The 26,945-nt window shown below is 35.3% G+C and overlaps 1 pseudogene; it reads left to right on the top strand.

The window, feature by feature from the left end:
* Positions 1-26,945, top strand: part of LOC136306652 (serine/arginine-rich splicing factor 6 pseudogene) — a 178,115-nt pseudogene that overhangs the window by 28,151 nt on the left and 123,019 nt on the right.

Below are 26,945 nucleotides of genomic sequence, written 5' to 3'. Positions count from 1 at the left end.
GGCTTTGGTTTGCTCCTTGTCCTCCCACTGTGCCAGTTTTATCATTAAAGTAATAGTTCTGTTACCATATAGATAGTGTAATTAACCAGAAACATAACTGAGCACATAGATTATTGCCAATTATTATTAAATAGAAGTAATATATATTTTTTCAAGAGACCAGAGCTGTATTTCCTGAGTCCAACTCCAGCTTTGTCACTTTTTAATGAGTGACTTAACCTCTTGTTGCAGTAGTTTCCACATCTGTAAAATGCAAATGGTAATTGTAAATAATTCATGGACTTGTGTGAATAAAATTAATTAATGTTTATAAAATGCTTAGAACATTATGTGGAGAACAGTACGCCATTCTTACATTAAGTAATAATATTATTGTTATTTCATCAATCACAGGTTTGTAAATGTTACTTTGATATTTCTTTCTGTACTTTTGGCCAGCTCAGCTAACTTATAAACAGTTCCTCAGCAGCACACGTTTACTTTAATGTAAACTATATAAGTGTAGTTTTTTTTTTTTAAATTCACATAAAGCACAGGTATAATGCCATGGGGGATCTTAGACATCTGTATTGCCATATTTTTCATAATCTCAAAAAAGATAAATACTTCATTTGCTTTCCTTTACTTGAGGCACTTTCTTATTTTAAAGAGTTTTTTATAATTGCTAAGACATTATTTGGTGAAAATCCTTGTACTACATGAATATTAGGTTAAGCTTTTTCCAATTTGTTTACTTCAATTTTAATAAATTTCAAAAAATATCAGAATGATGAAGTAGAAGTATTTTAATGTCTATAAAGGATAGGCAAACAATCAAAGTATGAAAGAAAACTGACAAACTTTATAGGGATTATGGTAGGCAGCTTTCCAAGCTGGTCCTCAATGATGCCTACCTCTTGATATTTATTAATGATCCACTAGTGTAATATATTCTCCTTAGTTACTTGTTTTTTGTTTGTTTGTTTGTTTTTGTTTTTGCTTTGCATGCGAGAGATACAGGGAGGGAAAGAGATGAGAAACATCAACTTGTAATTGTGTCAATTTAGTTGTTCATCAATTGCTCTCATATGTACCTTCACTGGGGGGCTTGGGGAGAGTGATGTTCCACTGAGCCAGTGACCCCTTGCTCAAGCCAGCAACCTTGGGCTTCAAACCAGTGACCTTTGTTAGCAAGCCAGTTACCATAGGATCATATCTATGATCCCATGCTGAAGCTGGCAACTCTGCGCTCAAGCTGGTGAGCCTGCACTCAAGCTAGCAACCTCTGGATTTCACACCTGGATCCTCAGTGTTCTAGGTTGACACTCTATCCACTGCACCACCAGTTGGTCAGGTCTTAATTACTTTTCTAATCATAGTCTACCACTGTGGTGATAAGACATAACTTCCATGATTAGGTTAAAACAAATTGTGCCTTTTATCTCTTGCTTGATGACTTGCATTACTGCCTGCTTGGCTTTCATACTTCAGTGAGTAAGCTGCTGTATTAGAGGGACCTAGTTGGCAAGTAACTGAGGGGTAGAATAAGTCCAACAAACCACCAGGAACTGGTTTCTGCTAATATCCTGTCCAATTAAGGTTGAGATAACTTTGGTTTTGTCAACAGTTTAATTGCAACCTGTGAGAGACACTGAAGTATAAAATCTAGTTAAAGTGTATCCAGATATCTGATCCCAGAAACTGTGACATAATACATTCATTTTTAAAAACGGTTCAAGTTTTTTGGTAATATATTATGTAGAAATAAAATGTAGATACAGTATTTTAACAATAAAGCAACTAAAGGGCCATGTTGGGATACACTTGAATATTGGATAAAATATCTTCAACAGATGAATGTTTTGCTAGGAAAAATGATTTCTTCTAAAGAGATCTTGTTAGTAGAGCCCAACAACTGCATGTTAATCCCATTCTGACTCCCATTTCCTCTCTCAAATAGTTTGAAATCAAAGAACTAAAATTTGGTTTTAAGCCACTTTTTTTTTTGCCCATTATAAGCAAAACTGCAGTGAAGAATTAAATTAGCTATCAATTAGAGTCTGTATATTTTAAAACTTGAGTTTTCCAAATATTTATATATAAGCTAACACCTAGAATAAGTAACTTGGCCATTCTAAAGCTCAGAAAGCCCTTTGGAGCTGGATCAGTCCTGAACCTGAAGCTGCCTTCAGATGTTGTTAGACCACTAAGTATTATCATATTTGTACCTTTGGGATAATCCAAAATTACAATGCATTATTAAATGTATCCTAGTTAACAGAAAGTTCTAGTTCTAAAAGATCATCCTTGCTTGTAACTGCACTTCACATTAATTAGATCCATACCGTATGTTATAAAATATATTCCAAGGAGGAAAATTAGAGTATATAGAGTCCACGGTATGTAAATCTAATTTCTAATTTCCAAAATTGTTTTTACATTTGTTTCACTCTTATTTTCCCTATAGTTATGTTATTGAGAATGATTCATTTAGTAAAGATTGTTTTTAGTTCTTCTCTTAATGAATTAATTTTATTCCTGACATATTTTTGCAAGATATCTCAGCTAAGATATCTATAACAATTAAATATGTTTAACTTATAAATTATTTTGAAAACATATTTTACTTTGATATTGAAATATGTAGTTACTTTAATATAAAAATAATTTCCCTGATTATTTTCAATATAACTTTAAGTTATATTTATATAGGTTTAATTAAGTCATATTACATTATTGACACTATATTTCAACATGAGTCTTTTGGGGAATCTATATTTTGAATTCCTCTTTTAAAAATGTTAAAACAAAAAAAAACCTTAATCATAAGTACATGAAAGTTTAAAATAAAATTAAGAAGTATTATATATTTTAATATAAAATCTGACATTTTATTCTGAGCCTTATCTTAGCTAGACTGTAACAATTATTGTGTGTGTGCATAGGTGTATGTGTGTGTGTGTTTAAAATGATATAAATTAGTACTTTATTAGTTCTCTGGTGTAAATAAATACTCAGCACTTGAAGTAGCCATTATTGTTTTGTGAGATAACAACTTCTTATTGAACACATGACTATCTTAATTATTGGTCCTTATAACTTGTGTCTTAGTTTGCTCCACCTGCAATACTAAAATGCTATAGACCAGGTAACTTAAACAGAAATTTATCTTCTCAGAGTTCTGAAGGTGAGAAATCTAAGATCAGGTGTCACCATGGTATATTTTAACCCTCACTTCTCATTTATCAATAAATAATACTTGAGGGACACATAAAATGGTTATTTATTCTTGATCTAGATTTAAGTAGGCAGCACAAAAATCAATATTTATCTGGCTCTTCAGTATAATTCAGCATAATTCATTTTAATGACCTCTAGGAATATAGTCTAAGAATAGATAATTGCTACTGACACTTTTCTAGATAAATGAAATAAATGAAGTGTAACACAGATTATTCTTCCCTAACTTAAGTCAACTTCTCCACAAGAATGTGAATGTTTCAGGGGGAAATTGATTATAGCATATAGGAATAATAATAAATTTCTCATTCACAGGAAAGAGCGACTCTGTCCTTCATTCCAGGAAAAAAGAATTTAAAGCTGTTACATCTTTAAATAATGCAATATTTTGAAACAATTAATGTTAATTTTTTAAAAAAATCTTATTTATTGATTTTAGAAAGAGGAGAGAGAAAAGGGGGTTGGGGATATGGGAAGCATCAACTTGTAGTAGTTGCTTCTTGTATGTGCCTTGATCAGGCAAGCCCATCTGGGGACCTCAGCATTCCAGGTCAATGCTTTATCCTCTGCAACACCACTGGTCAGGCTGTTGATTTTCTAAAATAGCACAATATTTTCCTTGGCTGGGTTGCTCAGTGGATAAAATACTGGCCTGGCATGCCACAGGTTGCAGATTCAACCCTTGGTCAGGGCACATACAAGAAGCAATCAATGAGTACACAACTAAATAGAACAACTAAGTGCAACAATTAATTGATGATTCTTTCTCTCTTTCTTTCTGTCACTCTCTTGATCTATTTCTCCCTCTCCTTCTCTCTTCTTCTTTCTCTCTCTCAAACCAATGGAAAAATTTAATAATATATAAAATAATACATTTTACCTATAAATACGGGAATAACAATTATGTTGCCTAAAAATCCTCATCTAACTTCAGATTACTGTATTAAAGTGTAAAAAATATTGTTTAGGTTTCAGTTCAAAAATTTCAAAGAGTAAATAAATATAATCTCAAAGGAGAGACAAGATAGTTAATAGAGATAAAAAATCTAGGCTCAATTAATAAAAAAAAGTCCCTGTGAATACAACATTACAATTTTGTATGAAACCATTCACATTTGCATTATGTAGTTTAGAGGACAAAATGAGGAAAAGATCTTTTCTATCATAAACATGCAAGAATACTTTTTAGTATTAAACAGCCACAAAGTGAAGGAGGAATTTAATCCTATCCTATAATTTAGGGATTATAAATATTTCTTCATATATCATATTTTAGCTTTGCAATATTCTAGTTCAACACAATTTTTCTAAACCTTAGTAATAATTCCTATATTTATAAGCTCTGAAAATCCATTTAAAATGTTTGCTGAATATGTATATATATGTGTATTTATTCTTTATAAATCATAATGCCTTTCCCTGTGTCTCTGCCTTCTTTTATGTAAATGTAAATATGCATGTAAATACTTGAATTATTAGTTTTAATAGTAGTAAGTTCAACAGTATTAAGTATACAAATGTGAAATTATTTCACGCTTTTTATAAAAAAACATTTTTAAAAATAAATTTCAACGGATATTACAGTATGGGAATAGATTGTTAACTCTATTATCTACAATCACTTATCACCATGGAATGTCTAAGGTCAAGAAATAGAAGAGCCTGACCTGTGGTGGCGCAGTGGGATAAAGCGTTGACCTGGAACACTGAGGTCGCCGGTTCGAAACCTTGGGCTTGCCTGGCCAAGGCACATATGGGAGTTGATGCTTCCTGCTCCTCCCCCTTCTCTCTCTCTCTGTCTCTCTCTCTCACTCCTCTCTCTCTAAAAAATCAATAAAATTAAAAAAAATATTAAAAAAAAAAAAAAGAAATAGAAGAATAGGCCTTGACTGGCTAGCTCAGTAGGTTAGTGTTATACCAAAATGACAAGGTTACAGGTTTGATCCCCTGTCAGGGCACACATGGGAAGCAACCAATGAATAAATGACTGAGTGTAACAATAAATGAATACTTCCCTTATCCCTCCCCTCTCTCCCTTTTTCTCTCTGTCTCTCTAAAAAAAATCAAACAATAAAGTCCTGACCTAATAGTTCAGTTGGGTGGAGCTTTGCCTGAAAGTGCAGAGGTTGCTGATCAAATTCTCAATCAGGGCACATAGAGGAAGAACTTAATATTTCCATCACTGTCTCTCTCTCTTCCTGCCTCTCTTAAAAAAAACAAAGAAGAAAAGAAGAAAAGAAATAATGAAAGAAGCAAAGAAAGAGGAATAAAATAAAGGAAAAGAAAGAAAAGAAAGAAGAAAGGAAAGAAAGAAAGAAAGAGAGAGAGAGAAAGAAAGAAAGAAGAAAGAAAGAAAGAAAGAGAGAGAAAGAAAAAGGAATGGAGGGAAGGAGGGAGGGGGGGACAGAGGAAGGAAGGAAGGAAGGAAGGAAGGAAGGAAGGAAGGAAGGAAGGAAGGAAGGAAGGAAAGAAATAGAATGTTTATCTTTTTTCACTATATGTATAAATATATGCACATGCATGTATTTATTTACTTTCATTATAATAAAGGTTTCTAAAATTGTTTTATTTATTTTATCATTACTAAAAGGAAAATACAATAAAGGAAGAATGACAATAAACATAGTTTAAGAGCTTGTTTTTCTTTTAAAATATGAAAGTGATCAAAAAATTAGATGATTTTCTAATTAGAAATATCTTCAGATAGTATATGCAGTTTTTTAATACTATATATATATATGTTTATTCGTATGTGAGTACCATACATACTTAAGTAGTTTTAAGTAGATTAAAAACTACTTAAAAATTAACACTATATTTGATTTTCATAAAATGCTATGTTATATATATTAAACAATCTTTATGAAAGTTTTATTATTTTAGCTACAACTAGTCTGTTTTTTAATACATAATCAGTGTTGCAAGTTTTCCCATGTTACTTATATGTTTAGGGTTACGAAAATTTTTAAGTCAAAATATATTCCTTTACACGTGAAAGGTAGATGTTGAAAAATGTTACTCAATAACCACAGGTTAGTTATAAAATGATATTCAACTAATAATCCCAAATTACAGACTGCGGAAAGAATAGGAACTAATTGTGTATGATATTACATAAACCAATAACAAATGAAAATCTACTAAAAATATCTGTTTTTGTTGGGTTGCTTGTGCATTGGTTATTGTTTTACAAGGGACTCTCACCTTTATTAAATTTTTGAGTTAAAAATTTTCTTAGATATTGAAGCACTGTAGCTAACACTTCAGAGATAGGATCTCTATCAATTCAGTCTATAAGGGTTATTGCCTTCAAGGTTTTAAAAAATTAAAATAATTAATACAATATTTAAATTTAATAGCAGTGAGAGTTTCAGTATCATCAACTTTATCAAAGTTTAGTCTGACATTAAATGCTTTTCCTTGTTCTTTGGTTGTTATATATTTTGTTATCAAGCTGTAGGGTCAACATTCTCAGATTAATTGTTAAAATAAAATATAGCTCCATTACTGTGAATGAGTAATCAATAAAAGCTTTTTTAACTTGTGCCAATAATGGAAAATGTTTTCATGTCTTATTACATTTTTTCTAAATGTGTACACTTTAAATCTTTACTGAAATTAGAAGCAACTGAAATCGCCATTAAAAATAAAAAGTATCAGAATCATTTTTACTCAGTTCTCAAATTCCAATACAGTTCCATCTTTGAGGATAGCATGTAATCTCACACTCTATACACCCATACATTGTGGAAGTAGTTTGCATAATGTGCAAACTGTTCCAAAGAGCTAGTTCCCTCAGGGTCCTTCTGGGAGAAAGGAGTAAGGGAGAGACCAGTGAGATGATGCTGGATCATGCCATCTTTTTAAATGTGAGTGGCTCTGTCTTTATCTGTGTTAAGTAACTATTAGATATCTGAGTAACCTGTCTTTTCATAAAGGGTTGTCTGGTTAAAACATTTTAAGAGCTGAAAATAACTTTACTGTGGTATACTTTTAGTATTAACTTTAAATAAATGGTGACTTTTGTTCTCTTGTATAGTTACTTGGAGTGTTTCAACAATTTTCTTGAAAAACTATAGCAGGGGTGTGGAGAAATAAGATTTTGGCTTATATTTTCATGGTATCTCTCTCTCTCTCTCTCTCTCTCTCTCTCTCTCTCTCACACACACACACACACACACACACACACACACACACACACACACCAGCTGAGAAAAGAAGTTAAGTTCATTGATAATGACACTGTATGAACTTTCCTTGAGAAGGTCAAGGAGTCTTCAACCTAACCTCCTACACCATTCCCATTACATTCCTCAAAGTGGTGATGTTACTATATCTTTAACGTAGATATTTATATAAACAGATTCATTCTTTATAACTCAAATCCAAACATCTCTGCTGCACAGCTTACTTTTTTTCTAAAATTTTATTCTTAGAAGTAGATATCTGGGTAATTTTCCTGATTACCAATTTACTTCACTTGTGCAAGCTTTAAACATGTTTTTATTGGACCAAATAATTTTTGACTTAGAGAAACAATAAAAAGAATAAACAGGGAAATAAAACAGGTGTTATCAATAAGCATTAGGTGAATTATATGTACTCTATTGCGTCAAATCCACCAATTGTAAGACACATCATTAAATCATGCATCCTCAAGAGGAAAACAGAGTTAAATTATGACATGCTACCTATGATTGGAGTGATTCTAATTTTAGAGATGTTATTATGTTAAACATATGTACCTAAAACAAAAAATATATAGAAATCATTTGATGTTTACAAAATATCACATGAAATGCATTTTATACCTATTTCTAAGATAGGAAAAATTAGTACAAAACTATAAGTACTAATCACAAGAACACAAAACTAATATATGGTACAGTCAGAATTTAAATTCAATTCTCTGGCCTGACCTGTGGTGGTGCAGTGGGATAAAGCATCGACCTGGAACACTGAGGTCGCCTGTTCGATACCCTGGGCTTGCCTGGTCAAGGCACATGTGGGAGATGATGCTTCCTGCTCCTACTCTCTCTCTCTCTCTTCTCTGAAAATTGAATAAATAAAATCTTTTAAAAAAAATAAATTTCGCCTGACCTGTGGAGCTAGAGTGGATAAAGCGTCGACTTGGAAATGCTGAGGTCACCGGTTTGAAACCCTGGGCTTGCCAGGTCAAGGCACATATGGGAGTTGTGCCTCCTCCTCCCTGTCTCTCTCTCCTCTCTCTCTCTCTGTCTCTCTCTCTCCTCTCTAAAAATAAATAAAATAAAAAAACCTTAAAAAATAAAATAAATTCAATTTTCTGGCTGTATGGACCATCTTCTTCCTACAGATTTCCACTCTTTAAAATTCATCAATGATGATGTTTCACTTCTGGAAATTCCTCTCATGACACCTGTGTAATAGCTTTTTATGCCATACTCTTTATGAGACTACAGTGTCATACTATATAACATACAGTGTCAGACTACTATAACATAATCAATGGTATAAACAAATAATAGATTTCACTACATCCTTACTTTATAATCACCAAGAAAAATAAACTGCTTCTCTACTCTAAAATCTCAATAGATTTTTTTGAAAACTTTTATTTCATGATATTTATGCCATGTATAGCACTTTGTTTTTAATTGATTTCCAATGCTTTGGTCATTTGGATAAACGTCAAAGCAAGTATGGGGCTGAGCAACTAAAATTGTTTTAATCAGTAAACCATTTAATCCAATATAATATGGCTGTGGTTATGGTTGTGCATGTAATGAGAGCAATTAGTTTTCTAATTAAGAGATAAATTACAGAATACAGAATACATTTTTATGAATTTTAACATTAAGGGCTTATAAAGTAAATATTTTATAGACTTAAACAGATTAATATTAATGAGGCAAATACTTATTGAATGCTTATTATCAACCCAGGACTAATCAAATGACTTTTTGCCAATATTTTATTTACTTTTCACAGCAAACATACATTGAAAAAATATCACCATTTTTATGCTGATTTTAAAAATAAAGTAACAAGGATTCAACAAATAACTTTTTTATATAGCTAAACCTGGAATATGTAGGATTTATACTGAGGTTTATAACCCACCCACAGTAATTCTTCCCAAGGAAGATGGAGAAATAAACTGGAAATATTGAAACCTGCAATGAAGTTCAAGTTAAAAAATAAGTTCAAATCACCCTAGCTGAATCAGTGTGACCATTGTAAAATATTTGCCTTTCCTTGATTATTCCAATTTCACCTATACCTTACCATGGGTTTTCCTTTGCCTGTATTTTCTACCCCTTTGCCCAAGTCAAACCTGTTGGCTAGGTCTACCTGAATGAACACATTTTTTTTTAGCTCCCAGGTCACCAAATTACATAGAGCATGGTAATCTTCTTCTCTGCTCCTATAGCACACATCTACATATTATCCCATTTGTTAATTCATGATATTGCCCAAAGCCTCTAAAGTTCTCTGAAGCAGAAATAGTATCTTATTACTCATGTATAAACAAAGAGCCTTTACCTATAAAATTGGAATACATGAAGCATCTAATAAATGAATATTAAATAGATAAAGGAAGAAATGAATGGACATCAACTCATTTATATAATAAAAAACTTTGTTTAGTTGAATTATAAGATTCTTCCTAACTCGAAAAAAAATATCAGTCACCTCTACATTTATTATATTAGAGCAATTAGTAGACACTCAGTGTTGATCTTTTCAATTTCAATCATCATTACCCATTTTTTTTGTTTCCTTTTTTACTTATCCAAACTGAACTGCCATTGCAAAGACTATTATTGCATTGAAGTGTGTGCTTCTTTCCATTTGTCAGCCTCCTTTGCAAATAATTAGCCCTTATGATTGACATCTTGTCAAAGAATGTCAGAGAAAGCATTTGGCTTTCAAGATAAGCCAAAATATCCTTAAAAGCCTAATGGATATTTTAGCTCCTTAGTCATCATGATGCAGGGAGTCATCAAAGGTGTCCCATGGAGGTCCTATGGGATAATGAAGCAACAAAATGGAAAGACTTCCTCCTGCTTCCTGAGTCATTTCCTACATGAAAATGACCTAGGAAATCCATTGCTTGTATCACACTACATATTCAAAACAATAAGTAAATCAATTTTAATGTAAAAAAATGAAAAAACGTATATGAAAACTAATATTAATTAATGTAATTCTGAAACAAACAAATGATTTTAGTTCCTAAAAGATGTTGAGGGGAACACAGGGGTGGGGGGATGTATTTGGTGGGACACTTGAATCTATGTAAACACAATAAATTAAAAAACAAAACAATTACTTTTATGTGATTACTTGATTTCTTTTTCTATTAGTTTTAAGCTAAAGAGATAAAGTACCTAGAATGAATTCACAGTATTTTTATCTAAAATTTCCTGTCAGACATTCTAATTCAGAATCTGAGTTATAAAATAGAGTAGTCTTGGACACAATGAAGTCATCATGAATGGAACAATAGAAACAGTCAAGAAAGTTTAGCCCTGGATGGTTGGCTCATTGGTAGAGCGTCGGCCTGGAGTGAAGGAGTCCCGGGTTCAATTCCCGGCCCTGGCACACAGGAGAAGCACCCATCTGCTTCTCCACCCCTCCCCCTCTCCTTCCTCTCTGTCTCTCTCTTCCCCTCCCGCAGCCAAGGCTCCATTGGAGCAAATTGGCCTGAGCGCTAAGGATGGCCCTGTAACCTCTGCTTCAGGCACTAGAATGGCTCTGGTTGCAACAGAGCGACACCCCAGATGGGCAGAGCATCGCCCTCTGCTGGGCGTGCCAGGTGGATCCCGGTTGGGCGCATGTGGGAGTCTGTCTGACTGCTTCCCTGATTCTAATTTCAGAAAAATATATATAAAAAAAGAAAGTTTAAAACTACAATACATCCTTCAATACTTAATTAAGGCCAAATATATGCTAGACATTTTGTAGATGTATCAAACAACTCACCAAAAAAAAAAAAAGTGCCATTTAGTATGTTTAACTTTAGGTAGGTAATATATAAATGTATATACAAATACATTTCTTTTATTTTTCTGCTGCTCCAGTTTTGTAATGTTGTGGAAATATGATATAACATTGAGAAGAAAATATGAAAAATATGAGACCAGACTATTGTATAAGGAAATTATTTGTGATTATTTGTTTCTGAGATCAAATATTCTACAAAACTTGACATATTTTATCTTCTTGTAGATTAATGTTTAACTTCCTGAACTCTAATAAGTGATTTCACACAGAGAGAAAAATATATGTATGGCTCATTATTATCATTCCCCATAGAGTCTTTAAAACCAGGGTTACTTTAGGCCAATTATATTTTAAATCATTCTCTTGAGTAGTTAATGTTGACTCTTAAGTATCTAAAATATTACACTAAATTTATTTTACAGGAATGTTTCTTTATATTGTTCCTTTTATATGGAACTTATAACAAAGAAAGAAGAAAATTATGCCATACTTATTCATTTCTTTAGCAATTTAAGTAAATATTCTCAAGAAGTAATAATATTAACATCTAATATTTGGTCTTAATTTATTTTATTTCTTTCTCTGCCTCCACATTTCACAGACTCTTGATTTGTCTATTAGAACAGAGACAGAAGAAAGAAAGAAAAAGAGAGAGAGGGAGAAAAATAAAGAAAAAGACAGAAAGAAACAAAGAAAGAGGCAAAAAGAGAAGGAGAGAGGAAGGAAAGAAAGAAGAATGGAGACACAGAAAAATCTATTATTTTTGTTTTCTGTGTACAGAAACTGTCTGGAAATCTAAGTTTTCCATTTAGAAAAAGAAGATGATAGTGAAGAATATGCAGGTATAATACAGTAGTTAAATTTGAGAATATGCAATATATTGAAAAAATATTCAGAATGACAGAGGCATATATCGCATGATAGGATATTTTAAATTGACCTTGGAGATTACTGTCTAAATACAAACTGATTCAATTATACAGCTAAAATACTACGTTAGCAAGGGATAATAAGTAAAACACAGTTTAAATAAAAAATCTTTATTACCTTTGGTAAGAAAAAAAAAACCCTAAAAACAAAAAAACAACACTTTTTACTTTGTGTTTATTTCTTTGGTTTAAAAAAGTTGTAATTACTAGACTAGGAAAAATTAAGTTAATAAAGATTGAACAAAATTATCAGTTGTGTAAACAGCCTGTCTCAAAGGAAACAATTCAGTAACAGCCCTAATTATTAAGATCTCCTTCCAATAAATAATAGACAAATATCTATGCTCAAATAAGAAATTGACTCAAAATATTTTTAAATCCTTTTTAATGGCATTTATTTATACTTAAATATCTGATTATCATTATATGAGTCAGCACAAATATGCTAATTAGTGATAGCCTTTTAAGTGAAACACAGTTCTAAATTCTGATCTTAGCACCAAACTCATTCTTTACTGCTCTGACATGTGGCATAATATACCTTTGTCTTGCTGTCAATTTGTTTACTATTTGAAAATATAAGGATCAGCCCTTTAAGTTTCCTAAAATTCAAATCCATTTTATTAAATATTGTCATGGACCAAATTGTCCCCCCACACACACACACAAATTCATATGTTAAAGTGCTGACACCAGTACCTCAGAATATAACTATATTTGGATATAAAGTCTTTTTTTTATTTATTTTTGCCAATTCTTTTTTTATTTTATCAAATTTATTTGAGTGCTATTGGTTAATAGCTATATAGGAGTCAGGTTAAATTCTTTAAAAAGGTGATTAAGATAAAATGAAGTTCTTTGCTTATTCTTTATAGAGTGGGATCTAATCTAATATGGCCAGTATTTTTATAAGAGGAGACAATTTGGACATGCAGTTACCAGTAAGGTGAGCACACAGAGAAACTACCGTGAGAAGACCTAGCAATAAGTCAGTCATCCACAGGCCAAGTGTTGTAAGGTGCCAAAAGCTACAGAATTAATATTAATATTTTAGAAAGTTTAAAGAACATTTTGTTGATTTGGGCTGGGCGTACAGAGAGGTGTTGTGGATGACCTCTCTGTATTTGTGTGATTAGCATAAAACCAATATGGCTGATGGCATGTGTTGTAAATGCAGAACAAGAAGAAGACTTGGATTCTCTGACCTTTCCCCATGGGGGAAGGGTGAATAGCTAGCCAGGTACAGGAAGAAAAATATTAAATTAAAATCTTTCTTATACTGATGAACCATTTACAGGCATTTGTCCCTATGGAAACTACCCCTCTCTTCCTGAAAGCATGTAGTTAATGTATGTATCTCAAGTCTAAACAAAAGGTATAAACTTATGCCGTGATGTCAGGTTTTTTCCCCTCCCATATATAATTAAGAGTATATAAACAGCCTTTGAACTATTTTTGGGGTCTGCACAATTTGGGTCTGTTGCCCTGTGTCAGCCATATGCAGCTGGCATATTTAATAAACTTCCTCCTTTAATAAAACTTTTCAAAAACTTATTTGAACTACGTGCCTCTACGAAAACCCATGAAATTGTTGAATTGGGTACTGTATAACACAAAGAAAGAAGACTCAGAAGAAACCAACGTTGCTGACATGTGGATTTGAAATTCCAGCCTCCAGAACTATTAGAACATGAGGAAGAAGTTCTCATAGAAAATGTAAACCAAACATTAGCCAATAACAAGGCATGCCTGAAATCAAAACTGATGCTAAAAGCAGCCAAATCAAATTAGTTATCCTAACATGCCAGACTTGTTAATTAATAGTGAAAGAATTTTGTTTATTTTTATTTATCTGTAGAGTTCACCAGAATTTGAAATCAATATTGGTTTGGCCTGAATATTAATACATCATCTAGTTGAATGAATTGAATGATTTTCTTTTCCTCTATAATTTAACTTACACTATACAAATTCATGTTATTCTTCATGATATTGCTCACATTTGCATTTTTCCAACTACATAACGTTATGGTCTTTCGGCAGTAACTGATTTCCAGAAGTATTCAGATAAATGAGATTGTCTGAGGCTGTTTTTAATTCCTCTTAAAAAACATGGTCTAGCATCATTTAGAAATAAAAGATTTTAGCTATGCCCACTTGAGTTAGATACATTGCATGCAAATATTGAATCTAGACATTTACTTTAATATTGGTCAGCTGGATGTTTTCCCAGGTCATTTAGAATTCTTATGTTATCAACTTTAAATTACTATAGATTCCAAACTTTTATAGACTAGATGGCTTTTATTTTTTAATTTGTTTTATAATATTTAAGACTATTTATTTTAGAGAGGAGAGAGAGAGAGAGAGAGAGAGAGAGAAAGAGAGAGAAGAAGAAGTGGAAGAGGAGTAGGCAGCATCACTCCCATAAGTAAGTGCCTTGAGCAAGCAAGCCAAGGATTTCAAACTTGTGACCTCAGAATTACAGGTTGATGCTTTATCCACTGTGCCACCACAGGTCCGATGGCAGATGGCTTTTCAACTCTCTCATCAGAAGCAGTGTCAAAACACATAGTAGGTATATAACTAAGAAACGTTTAAGGCAAAAATTAAAATGCAACATTAAGCAATTGATAAGAAAATTTATAAGATATTGAATGGATAAATATCAAATTCTAAATTTGGTATTTTAATTGCACAGTTATCACATTGTAGAACAAGCTATCCTTTTAGTTTCTCATTTGACTCTCAGAATAATAATATATTAAACTGCTTGGTACTCTGGCATTTAGAATTATGTAAAGAAAAAGGAAACAGTATGCATTTTTTTCCATATGTTAAGGAACCATTAACCCAGGTGCTTCCAATTTCTCTAAAACAAACAGCTCAACAGTAGAGTCAGCAATAGTTAAAAGACAACTACAGTGTGCATTTTCTGCTGATCATTTGACCTCTCAAGCTGGCAGCAGCTTCCTCTGTGGATCATAAGTCAACAGCTACAGCTGTATGTCACAGAGTTCAACAGAGCACTCTTCCTTTCTTTTCAGATAAACTCTAGTACATGTGTGCATATTCATAGGCAGTGAGGCACTTCTCATTTTCTTTTCCATTCTTGATGTCTTTTATTTTAATATATGAAAGGAACAGCATGACCCCATCTTAAAAATTGAAATATTCACTGATCTATGGTTATTCCTATAATATCACTAGTGTGGGTGAATAATTCAAATTATGTGGTTGTCTATATATTCCATTTTAAAGGACTGCATTTACTTTCTTTCAATGGTTTCCTCCTGTATTATTCTCACTCTGCATTACTCATATGCAACCTCACAAATTGCTTTGAATTTGAGCAGTGCAGATATAAATCATGGGACTATTTTCTCTGGAGGACTTCAGCCTTAAGCTCAACAACTTGTTCTAAATGAAAACAGTTTTCAATTAAGGTGATTTGTTTGCTTCAAAAATTAAATATCTCATATTGCCATTGCAAGGAGAGGAGACTGAAGTTATATTCCAGGGCATTAAATAATTTTAGAAATAATTTAGTTTCTCAGTTTCTGGTTGTATCTTAAAATCAAGCTTATCTTGTGCATTTATTTGAAGCTAAGTCATATTTTTAGTATATAAATATAACTATCAAAGATTTATTTCCCAAATTATATTGCACTTTGAATTTTAAATAGTTTCTTGTAAACAAATTAAAATATTATGTTTTTTTTTTCTCCTTTCCAAGCCCCATGAAAACAACAGTGTAGTCATTGCCCAGAGACAAGGGTATTAGGGGTAAATGTTAATGGATAGAGACTTCACTTGGGGTGTTGAACATACAATGCAATGTACAAATGATGTGTTCTATAGTTGTACATCTGAAACTGTATAATTATGCCAACTGATGTCACCCCAATAAGTTCAATAAAAATAAAAAAAATTAAAAAGATAGCAGGATTGCATATCTATAAATTCAGTGAAATTGCAAGGATAATCTAAAGAGCCAGAGAGTTCTTTAAAGGGAGAACAAGTTGGAAAACTCACTTTTCCTAATTTTAAAACTTACTGCAATGCTTCTATAATCAAAATAGTGTGGTACTGGCATAATGACAGACATTTAAAGCACGGGAATAGAATCAAGAAATAAATCCATTCATTCATAATCAATTGATTTTAACAAGCATGCCAAAAACATTCAATGATGAAAGCATAGTCTCTTCAACAAATGATGCTGGAACAAATGAACATTTATTTGCAGAAGAAAGAAGTTGGATCCCTACCTCTTACCACATATAAAATTAATTACAAAATGAATTAAAGAAATATATGGGAGAGCTAAAACTATAAAACCCTTTGAAGAAAATAAAGGAGTATATTTTTCTAACCTTAGATTTAAAGTATTCTTAAATATAACACAAAAATGCAAGAAACAAAAGGGAAAACATAGATAAATTGAAAAAATGAAAACAAAATTGTTCCAAAGAAACCATGAAAGTAAAACGACAAGCCAAAAAGTAGAAAAAAAATTAAATAATAAATTTAATAGAGGTTTAATATCCAAAATCTATAAATAACTTAAAATTTAATAACAAAAATAAACACCGCATTAAAAACAGGCAAAGAACTTGAATAGACACATGGAAGATTTGCCCATGGCTTATTAGCATATAAGAGATAGTTAACATAGTCATTAAGATAACGAAAATCAAAACCTCAGTGAGATATCATTTCACCCTGGCTAAAGTGGTTGTAATATTAAAAATCATGGAAAATAAGTTTTGGTGAAGATGTGAAGAAAATGGAACTCTTTTTTTTTATAAATAAATTTTTATTTTAATGGGGTGACATCAATAAATCAGGGTACATACATTCAAATAAAACATTTCCAGGTTATCTTGTCATTTAGTTCTGTTGCATACCCATCACCCGAAGAGAGATCATCCTCGGCCACCCTCCATCCAGTTCTCTCTGTACCCCTCCCCCTCCCCCTCTCCCTCCTTCCCTCCCCCCACCCCCCATAGCCACCACACTCCTGTCCATGCCTCTTAGTCTCGCTTTTATGTCCCACCAATGTATGGAATCCTGCAGTTCTTGTTTTTTTTCTGATTCGCTTATTTCACCCCGCACAATGCTACCAACACTCCACCATTCCGCTATAAGTGATCCGATGTCACCATTTCTCCTAGCTGAATAATATACTATGGTGTATATGTGCCCCATCTTCTTCATCCAGTCCTCTATTTTTTTTACAGTGATTAAAAGCCTTTAAGCAAACTCTTGGTCAATACAGCAAGAATCCCTAAAAGAGTAGTGTTCTTAACATGTTCCCCAAGTCCAAGTTGGCCCCATCACCATGCCAAATCCCTGAAAAATGCAACCCAACCACAGTTCAGTCTGTTAGGAGCTGTCACAAGGAGCAGGAGTCCAGGAAAGTTCCCCACAGGAAAAGTCCGCATGGCACTGGAATTGTTGTCACCATTCTATACTTTCTTCGCAGCTCATGTCCAAGTCCCACTGACTGCTGCTTCTAGCTGGTAATGATTCAGGTAGACTGGAAAAAGCCATTTGCAGCATGCATGGATATGGAGCTTCTGTTCTCCTCTGCCTGGAGAGTTGAGACCAGGTTGCTTTTCCCTGGAGCTCTGTGACTGTGGCCTGGTAAAGAGAACCTTGGGATACACTAAGCTGGGTGGCAAAGGTAAATTCATAATACAAGTTGGCAAAAGGAGGAAAGAGAGCTCTAAATTAAGATTAGGTCCCAGCCTGAAATATGAGTGGGGCATTGAGGTAGGAGGGATAAAGGAAACACTATATATTAAGCAAAGCAGCAGAAAATAGGACTATCAACACCCACAACAGAGATCTTTGAGGGAAGAATAAAAAACCTGACTATTCAGGCAAAACATAGTTAAGTGGCCCTTGTGTGAATGAGATCAGTTTACCTGCTTCTTGGAAGAAATACCCTAGGCTCGTCCACAGTGTCGTAGATGGGGCCGACGGCCCTGGGCACCTTCAGCCTTCAGTGGCAAACCCCAGCTTTCTGGGCAAGGTTAGGTCATAGGTGGCTGGAGCAGGGCTGGAAGAGACTGAACCCTCCCTTAGAGGAGCAAGGGGGAAGCCCACCTTCCAGTGTCCCTGTTTCCTCACAGCAGAGGCGTGTAAGCCTGGCAGGCTTTAGCTCAATGACCTTCCTTTCCACTATTGAAGCAGGATCCAGATGGGATCCTATGAGACCCCTTTGGGGCGTTGGAGCCTTTAAGGGTGTATCCTAAAAGCTGGTAGTTCCCCTGATCTCTATTGGGCTTTTTCTGCCTCTAGGTATCTTAAAAGCCATTCTCAGAAGATCTCGCTGAGGGGTTGGAGAATCCTCATCCGCCTATATAAATCTTTTCCATATATCTGGAGCTATTTGGAAAGAAGACAGAACAGTGTTATTAGCTAGATCTAATAAAGAAGGTAGTAGTTTGCAGGCGAAAAAGATTTGGTGTCTCCTGTTCATCAGCATTCAAAAGAAATGTAAATTTTTTTTTAAGTAAAAAGCATGATATGGTAGACCCGTCAGAGTCATTGGCCTGGTGTGCAGGATTCTCGGGTTCGATTCCTGGCCAGAGCACACAGGAGAAGCGCCCATCTTACCTCTCCACTCCTCCCCCTCTCCTTCCTCTTGGTCTCTCTCCTCCCGCCCGCAGCCAAGGCTCCACCGGAGCAAATCCACCCTGGGCACTAAGGATGGCCCCATGGCCTCCACCCCTGTCGCTAGAATGGCTCCGGTTGAAACAGAGCAACATCCCAAATGGACAGATCATTCCCCCCGGTAGGCATGCCAGGTGGATCCCAGTCAGGCGCATGCAGGAGTCTGTCTGACTGCCTCCTCATGCCCATCCTCAGAAATATACAAAAAATAAATAAATAAAAGAAAAAATACTAAAAAAAGGGGGGGGGCATCCCTTGTACTAAAGCTCCAGGAAGCATGGAGTGAGCTTGAGTATGTCCTATAAAACATGGAGCTCTATGTTTACATATAAGTCTTTGAAGCAGGAGGAACTGCTGAAATAGTTTATCAGCATTTGTCCCTGAGACAGCAGTCTTTATAGTGAAAACACCATACATAAATATTTGCTGTCTGTCTATAGATTAAAGGGGGAATATGGCAAATGCTGAAAAGCCATGATATTTGTGCCCCTCCCCTCCCCCAACCCCCTCCCTCTCCTCCCCCCCCACCCTGTAACCCCAACACTGTTGTTCATGTCTCTGAGTCTCATCTTTATGTCCCACCTATGTATGGAAACATATTGTTCTTAGTTTTTTCTGATTTACTTCTTTCACTCAGTATAATGTTATCAAGGCCCATCCATGTTGTTGTAAAAGATCCTATGTCATCATTTCTTATGGCTGAGTAGTATTCCATAGTATATATATACCAAAGGTTTTAATCCACTCATCCTCTGATGGACACTTGGGCTGTTTCCAAATCTTTGCTATTGTGAACAATGCTGCCATAAACATGGGGGTGCATTTCTTCTTTTCAAACAGTGCTATGGTGTTCTTGGGGTATATTCCTAACAGTGGTATAGCTGGGTCAAAAGGCAGTTCGATTTTTAATTTCTTGAGGAATCTTCATACTGTTTTCCACAGTGGCTGCACCAGTCTGCATTCCCACCAGCAGTGCAGGAGGGTTCCCTTTTCTCCACATCCTCGCCAGCACTTATTCTATGTTGTTTTACTGATGAGCGCCATTCTGACTGGTGTGAGGTGATATCTCATTGTGGTTTTAATTTGCATTTCTCTAATCATTAGTGATGTTGAACATTTTTTCATATGCCTATTGGCCATCTGTGTGTCCTCTTTGGAGAAGTGTCTATTCATTTCTTTTGCCCATTTTTGGATGGGATTTTTTGTCTTCCTGGTATTAAGTTTTACAAGTTCTTTATAAATTTTGGTTATTAACCCCTTGTCAGACGCTATGTCAAATATATTCTCCCATTGTGTAGTTTGTCTTTTTATTCTGTTCTTATTGTCTTTAGCTGTGCAGAAGCTTTTTGGTTTGATAAAGTTCCATTTGTTTATCCTGTCTTTTATTTCACTTGCCTGTGGAGACAAATCAGCAAATATATTGCTGCGAGAGATGTCAGAGAGCTTACTGCCTATGTTTTCTTTTAAGATGCTTATGGTTTCACGGCTTACATTCAAGTCTTTTATCCATTTTGAGTTTATTTTTGTGAGTGGTGTAAGTTGGTGGTCTAGTTTCATTTTTTTGCAGGTAGCTGTCCAGTTTTCCCAATACCATTTGTTGAAGAGGCTGGCTTTACTCCATTGTATTGTCTTACCTCCTTTGTCAAATATCAGTTGTCCATAGAGCTGTGGGTTTATTTCTGACTTCTCTGTTCTGTTCCATTGATCTATGTGCCTGTTCTTATGCCAGTACCATGTTGTTTTGAGCACAATGGCCTTATAATATAACTTGATATCTGGAAGTGTGATACCTCCCGCTTTTTTCTTCCTTTTCAGGATTGCTGAGGCTATTCGTGTCCTTTTTTGGTTCCATATAAATTTTTGGAATATGTGTTCTATGTCTTTGAAGTAAGTCATTGGTATTTTCATTGGTATTGCGTTGAATTTATATATTGTTTGGGGTAATATAGACATTTTAATGATGTTTATTCTTCCTAACCATGAGAATGGTATATGCCTCCACTTATTCGTATCTTCCCTGATTTCTTTTATCAATGTTTTATAATTTTCCGAGTACAAATCTTTAATCTCCTTGGTTAGATTTATTCCGAGGTACTTAATTTTTTTGGTTGCAATGGTAAAGGGGATTGATTCCCTGATTTCTCTTTCTGACAGTTCATTATTAGTGTATAAAAATGCCTCTGATTTCTGAGTATTGATTTTATATCCTGCCACCTTGCCAATTTCTTTGATCAGGTCTAGTAGTTTTTTGACTGAGACTTTAGGGTTTTCTATATACAATATCATGTCATCTGCAAATAATGATAGTTTTACTTCTTCTTTTCCAATTTGGATGCCTTTTATTTCTTTTTCTTGTCTGATTGCTGTGGCGAGGACTTCCAGAACTATGTTGAATAAGAGTGGTGAAAGGGGACACCCCTGCCTTGTTCCTGATCTTAAGGGGATTGCTTTTAATTTTTGCCCATTGAGTATGATGTTGGCTGTGGGTTTGTCATAGATGGCCTTTATCATGTTGAGGTATGTTCCCTGTATTCCCACTTTGCTGAGAGTTTTGATCATGAATGAGTGCTGGACTTTATCAAATGCTTTTTCTGCATCTATTGAAATTATCATGTGGTTTTTCTCCTTTCTTTTGTTTATGTGATGAATCACATTGATTGATTTGCAAATATTGTACCAGCCTTGCCTCCCAAGAATAAATCTTACTTGATCATGGTGTATGATTTTTTCCATATATTGCTGGATCTGGTTTGCTAATATTTTATTGAGGATTTTTGCATCTAAGTTCATCAGGGATATTGGCCTATAATTTTCTTTTTTTGTGTTGTCTTTGCCTGGTTTTGGAATCAGAATTATGCTTGCCTCATAAAAGGAGTTTGGAAGTCTTCCTTCCTCTTGAATTTTTTGAAATAGCCTGAGAAGGATAGGAGTTAGTTCTTCTTTGAATATTTGGTAGAATTCACTTGTGAAGCCATCAGGCCCAGGACTTTTCTTTGTTTGGAGTTTTTTGATAGCTGTTTCAATCTCATTTGTTGTAATTGGTCTGTTTAGTTTTTCTGATTCTTCCAGATTGATTTTTGGAAGATTATATGATTCAAGGAATTTGTCCATTTCATCTAGGTTGTCTAGTTTTTTGGCGTACAGTTCTTCATAGTATTTTCTTACAATATTTTGTATTTCTGTTGTGTCAGTTGTTATTTCTCCACTCTCGTTTCTAATTTTATTTATTTGAGTTCTCTTTTTTTCTTGGTGAGTCTTGTTAAAGGTTCATCGATCTTGTTTACCTTTTCAAAGGACCAGCTCCTGGTTTCATTGATCCTCTGTATTGTTTCTTTAGCCTCTATGTCATTTATTTCTGCTCCGATCTTTATTATTTCCTTACTTCTACTAGCTCTGGGCTTTACTTGCTGTTCTTTTTCTAGTTCTTTTAGATGCAGGGTTAAGTTGTTTATTTGAGCTTTTTATAGCTTCTTGAGGTATGCCTGTAATGTTATAAACTTCCCTCTCAGGACTGCTTTTGCTGTGTCCCATAAATTTTGAGTTGATGTATGCTCATTATCGTTTGTTTCTAGGAATTTTTTAATTTCTTCTTTGATCTCAATGTTAACCCATTCATTGTTTAATAATGTGCTATTTAGTTTCCAAGTGTTTGAATGTTTTTCAATTTTTCTATTGTGGTTGATTTCTAGTTTAATGCCATTGTGATCAGAGAAAGTGCTCGATATGATTTCATTTTCTTAAATTTGTTGAGCCCACTTTTGTGCCCTAACGTGCTCTATTCTAGAGAATGTACCATGAGCACTTGAAGAGAATGTATATTCTGCTCTTTTAGGGTGAAAGGTTCTGAAGATATCTATTAAATTGAGTTGATCTAATATGTCCTTTAAGTCTGCTGTTTCTTTGTTAATTTTCTTTCTTGAGGATCTATCTAATGATGTTAATGGGGTATTGAAATCTCCTACTATTATAGTATTGCTGTTCAAGATGCCCTTTACGTCTATCAAAGTCTGCTTTATATATTTAGGTGCTCTTATATTAGGTGCGTAGATATTTATAATGGTTATATCTTCCTTTTGGATTGCTCCCTTTATCATTATGTAGTGACCTTCTTTATCTGTAACTATGGTCTTTGTTCTAAAGTCCATTTTGTCTGATATAAGTATTGCTACCCCAGCTTTTTTTTCATTTCCATTTGCATGAAATATTTTTTTCCATCCTTTTATCTTTGGTCTGTGTGTATCTTTTGATTTAAGGTGTGTCTCTTGTAGACAGCATATGTATGGGTCCTGTTTTCTTATCCACGCAGCTACCCTATGTCTCTTGATCAGATCATTTAATCCATTAACATTTAAGGTTATTACTGATATGTAATTGTTTATTGCCATTTTTTTCTTTAAAACTGTTTTTCTCATGCAAATCAAAACGGCAATGAGATACCACCTCACACCTGTTCGATTAGCTGTTATTAGCAAGTCAGGTAATAGCAAATGTTGGAGAGGCTGTGGAGAAAAAGGAACCCTCATCCACTGTTGGTGCGAATGTAAAGTAGTACAACCATTATGGAAGAAAGTATGGTGGTTCCTCAAAAAACTGAAAATAGAACTACCTTATGATCCAGCAATCCCTCTACTGGGTATATATACCCCCAAAACTCAGAAACATTGATACGTAAAGACACATGCAGCCCCATGTTTATTGCAGCATTGTTCACAGTGGCCAGGATATGGAAACAACCAAAAAGCCCGTCAATAGATGACTGGATAAAGAAGATGTGGCACATATACACTATGGAATACTACTCAGCCATAAGAAATGATGACATCGGAACATTTACAGCAAAATGGTGGGATCTTGATAACATGATACGAAGCAAAATAAGTAAATCAGAAAAAAACAGGAACTGTATTATTCCATACGTAGGTGGGACATAATAGTGAAACTAAGAGACATTGATAAGAGTGTGGTGGTTACGGGGGGGAGGGGGGAATGGGAGAGGGAAAGGGGGAGGGGGAGGGGCACAGAGAGAACAAGATAGAGGGTGACGGAGGACAATCTGACTTTGGGTGGTGGGTATGCAACATAACTGAACGACAAGATAACCTGGACTTGTTATCTTTGAATATATGTATCCTGATTTATTGATGTCACCCCATTAAAAAAATAAAATTATAAAAAAAAAACAAACAAACTGTTTTTCTCTTTTCTATATTCTTTTTTTTCCTTTGATCTGTTTACAAGAGGTCCCTTAGCATTTCTTGCAGCCTTGGTTTGGTTGCAGTGAAATCCTTGAGTTTTTTTTTTATCTGTAAAGCTTTTTATTTCTCCTTCAATTTTAAATGATAGCCTTGCTGGATAAAGTAGTCTTGGTTGTAGGTTCTTGTTCTGCATTACTTTGAATATTTCTTGCCATTCCCTTCTGGCCTCAAGTGTTTCTGTTGAGAAGTCAGAAGTCATCCTTATGGGGGCTCCTTTGTAGGTGATAGTCTTTTTTTCTCTAGCAGCTTTTAATATTTTCTCTTTATCATTTAGCTTTGGTAATTTAATTATGATGTGTCTTGGTGTTGGTTTATTTGGGTTTCTCCTTAATGGAGTTCTCTGTGCTTCCTGAACATGTGAAACGTTTTCCTGCTTTAATTGGGGGAAGTTTTCCGCTATAATATGTTTGAACAAAGTCTCTATCCTTTGTTCTTTCTTTTCTTCTTCAGGAACCCCTATGATGCGGATGTTATTTCTCTTCATGTTGTCACAGAGCTCTCTTAGAGTTTCCTCAGACTTTTTGAGTCTCTTTTCTTTTTTCTGCTCTGCTTCCATGCCTTTATTTATTGTGTCCTCTAACTCACTGATTCGATTCTCTGCTTCATCCATCCTGCTTTTAATTCCTTCCATTGTATCCTTTATTTCAGATATTGTATTTGTCATTTCTGTCTGATTCTTTTTTATTATTTCAATGTCCTTTTTTATATTTGTTATCTCTTTATTTAGGTTTTCATAATGGCCATCTATGGTGGTTCTAATTTCTTTGAGCATCCTAACAATCGTTATTTTAAACTCTGCATTTGGTAATTTGGTTATATCTGATTCCCTTAGGTCCTTTTCTGGGGATTTCTCTTGGTTTATTTGTGTTGTATTTCTCTGCTTCCGCATTTTCTCTTCATGGGAGTGGCTGTGATCACGTGCTCGGGTGCACAAGGGTTAGTGGCCTTGGCCTTTGCCCTGCCCCCATGTGTGACGTTATGCTCAGTCCTGAGGGCACTGGCAAGCACCTTTGCTCAGCTGCAGGTCTCCGCCTGTTTCTGAGCTTTCACCCTGCCTTTGCAGGATAATCCCACTCAAGGAACAGCTGCTAGCCTTGGCTCTACCACCAGGCAGGGCTGCGTGCCCAAGCTCAGCTCTGTAGCGGAATTCCGCCTCTTCTGGGCTTTTGGCTCCACCCTCACGAGAGGAGCCAGCTACCAAGTCAGACTGCAAGCCTGGGTTGCACGGGCGGGGCAGGAATGTGCTCCTCTGCCCTTGCTCTGGGGCTGGTTTCTACTCTTTCCAGTTTCCTGCCCTTCTCCAGGAGGCTGGATTACAGGCTGCCGGCAGCTGAGCTTGGCCACTTTTGCACTCCCCCTTCTTCCTAGCTGGGCAAGATTGAGCTCACACCTGAGCCCAGTGGTGGCCAGCCGGCTTGCAACCCTGCCAGCATAACCGCGCTTTTGTCTCCTGCTGCCGCCCGCCCTCCGGCGCGCCCTCAGCCGCGTCGGCTGAGGGCGTTGCAGCTCGGACCCTAAGACTCACTACTATAGACCCGAAAGCTCCCTCCCTCTATGCGACTCTGCTCTGAATGCTGTGGGGAAGCTTGTTTGGCTGCTCTCCTGCTTCACTTTGCTGGTATTGCTGTTTCCAGGGGAATTATTCATTTCAGCTTTGCGGGGTGACTCGTCCCAGGGGTTAGGGTGGCTATCTCCCAAAATGTTTCTCCCTATGCCTCCTAGATTGCACTCTCTTTCTGTTACTGTGGTTCTCTCCCCTCTCCCTCCATCCCCAGGAGCCCCAGGTGAGTGTTTGTGAGAGAGATGTTCTGTGTGGTCCCTTTAAGAAGAATCCTGGGTCTGAGAAATCAGACTCTCTCACAAACAGTATCCTGACTTGTTTCCAGCTAAATACTCTCCTTACGCTACTTCTGGGCTCTGGGGCTGCAGGCTGGGGCTTTGTTCCTGGGGCTCAGGACCCTTTCCCCTCTGCTAAACTCACTTCCCGCCACGCGAGTCTCTCCATACTGCCGTTTGCTCCGAGAAGCTGGGCAGCCCTCTCCGTGTTTCCGCGTTTCCGCTTTTCCTACCAGTCTCTGTGTGTCTTGTTCAGCGTTCCTTGGTTGAAGAGTCCTTTTAGTTTAGTCCAAAGTTGGTTTTTCCAGCTGATAGTTCATAAAATTAGTTTGTAATCCACTTTGGTTCTGGGAGGTAGATACTGGTACGTCTGCCTACTCCAGCGCCATCTTGTCTCTCCGAAAATGGAACTCTTATACATTGTCTTTGGGTATAAATGGTTTAACCATTGTGAAAAGAGGTTGGCAGTTTTTCTAAAAAAACTAAATATAGAATTACCAAATGAGCCAAAAATTCTGAGGGATCTAAAAACAAGTAATCAAATAAATATTTGTACACAAACATTTATAGCAGCACTATTTAAAAAAGACAAAAAGTAGAAATAATTCAATGCCCTTCAACAGATAAGTAGATAAACAAATTCTTGTATTATATATTCATACAGGAGAATATTATTCAGCCACAAAATGGAATGAAGTTAAAAACATGCTACAATGTCAATGAACTTTATCCAGCCTGACCTGTGGTGGTGCAGTGGATAAATCATCGACCTGGAATGCTTAGGTCGCCAGGTAAATACCCTACACTTGCCTGGTCTAAGGCACATATGGGAGTTGAAGCTTCTTGCTCCTCCCCGCTTTATCTCTCTCTCTCTCTCTCTCTCTCTCTCTCTCCTCTCTAAAAAATGAATAAATAAATAAAAAATATATCCAAAATAAGTAAACTGATAGCGATGGAAAGCCAAATACTGGTTGTCAATGGTTGGGGGAAGGGAGGAATTGGCAGTGATTGTTTAACTAGTATGGATTACCAT

This window comes from Saccopteryx bilineata, chromosome 5 (genome assembly GCF_036850765.1).
Source record: "Saccopteryx bilineata isolate mSacBil1 chromosome 5, mSacBil1_pri_phased_curated, whole genome shotgun sequence".
NCBI classification, from domain to species: Eukaryota; Metazoa; Chordata; class Mammalia; order Chiroptera; family Emballonuridae; genus Saccopteryx; species Saccopteryx bilineata.
This window is presented reverse-complemented; position numbering and strand designations above follow the sequence as displayed.